The sequence below is a fragment of the Heloderma suspectum genome, chromosome 2 (genome assembly GCF_057233095.1).
Source record: "Heloderma suspectum isolate Gila_16-S chromosome 2, 16-S_ref, whole genome shotgun sequence".
Lineage (NCBI taxonomy): Eukaryota > Metazoa > Chordata > Lepidosauria > Squamata > Helodermatidae > Heloderma > Heloderma suspectum.
In genome coordinates, this window is record NC_139459.1 from 215180595 (window position 1) to 215182663 (window position 2069).

Sequence of the window (2069 nt, forward strand, 5' to 3'; positions counted from 1 at the left end):
ATTTCGAGGTTCCGATTTTGTTGGACCTAGAAATATTGACCACTACTGATCTAGATATCCTACAGGTGCTATAATGAAAGAACAGTAGCTGACAGTAACTGTTTGGCAAAGAACAGATGGTACAGGGAAAGCATATCTGACCATCATAGGTGGAATGTCTTCATTTTCCACAACTCCCACAATTTCCCACATTTCCCGCAACTATTTATGTATCCAAGGTCCCATTCATCTTATCCATCTCATCTTATCCATTCATGACAAAAATCACATTCTGAGGGGAGCGGGATTATAAGCAGAATAAAGTAAACATATTATCTGTGCCCAGACATACAATTTTAACTTTGCAATTTTTTCAGTAGAGATCTCTAGTCAACCTGACTTATGGCAACTAATTTCATTTGGGCCATTTGGGAAGTGTACTGCTAGCTGGAGTGTAAGGGCGAAACAGGAAGGACAGCAAATAATAAGAACCTTTTCCTTCCAAGGCTGCCACATCCTGGTTCTAAGAAGGTGCCAACGCAGTGAGTGAGGTTGCACTCATGCAGATATAACTAAAGGGAAGCTTATGACCTCTGGAATGACATCATGTAGTCCAGAGAACTTGGTAGTCCAGACTTATTGGGCATTTTAAAATTAAATAAATAAAATGGCACACATTGATTGTACCTCCTCAACAAGTGTGTGTGTGTGTGGGGGGGGTGAGACAGAGAGAGACAGAGACAGAGAGAGGTCACATGTGACAGAAACTTGTGGGTTAGAGGGTTCTATGGTTGCTAAATGCATTCACTGTGGTAAGCCTGAAGCCCACGCCCTGAAGGTTTCTCTGCTGGCTGAGGTGTCACTTCTGCTTCTGGAACTCAAGCAACTGGCCCCTGAAGGTGTAAGACAACAAGCATCTCACTTCCTGAAGATCGCCATCTACCAAGAGCATCTGGTCACCATGCCACAGTTGACTCAGTGGTATTTATTGGCTGAGTGGAAAATGTCTGAACATGTTGTGAATAGTGGCATGCCTGCACCTAGGTTTTGCTCATGGGGTAGTTTTGCTTTATTTATTTACAAAACGGACAAACCACTCTATATCTAAAAAGATTTCTGAGCAGCGAACGGTAAAGAAAAAACAATCAAAATACCCCCCCCAAACACTTTAAATCACATTATACCAATAAAACCTTGTCTGGTCTTTCAGGAAATGCTTGTTTAAATAAAAATGTCTTAAACCTTTAACTAAATAAAAATGTCTTTAACAAATGCCTCTCTTGGCCACCAGGGCTGCTTAGAGCCATCTTGTATATGGCAAGATATGAAGCCCCCAACCAGAACTGTTTAGTCAGTGCTGACCCATCAGGGATGCTTCCTCGCCAGGGTGCTTCCAGACAAGGCTTTTATGTTGCTGTCATCCTGCCTCATTCAGGGAATTTTACAGGGGTCATCATCTTCCACTCATAACGCTTCCGTGTTTTCCCACCGCTTCTTCCATCTTTTTTTCTTATCGCAGAAAATCCATTAATGAAGAAAAAGGCAGAACATCTCCACTATGCCTTCTGATTGTTAGTGCTAGGAGTCCTCTGTCTCGAAGTCTTGGCTGTATTTGCTGTCAAATAGCCATATTTTATTAACTCTGTTTTTATGTAGTTAATGAAATCTCTATAATGTCATCATCCAGTCATTGTACTGTTGTGTTTTCCCCAAGGTTCTTCTGAATGTTCTCAGAGCAGGAAACAATCCAACTTATTTGGAAAGAATATCTGCAGGTGTGGGTCTTCTTGGCGCCATTCTTCCATCTTTCTTAAAGACATGGTTCCGAGTGATGTATCAAGTAGGTGAACCTATCACCACACCTTCTATTACCTTTATGGTGGACTCCTTTTTATCAACTTTTAAAATCTCAACCTTTTAATTAGCACTAAAATGGTCTTTTGGCTACAACTGCAACATATTGAAATACAACCACGATAGCACTTAAATCAGGGGTGGGGAACCTCAGGCTTAGGGGCCAGATCCGGCCTACCTAGGGTCCAAATCTGACCCTCCAGGAGTCCCCAGAAGGCCACGCCCTCTTCTGCTGG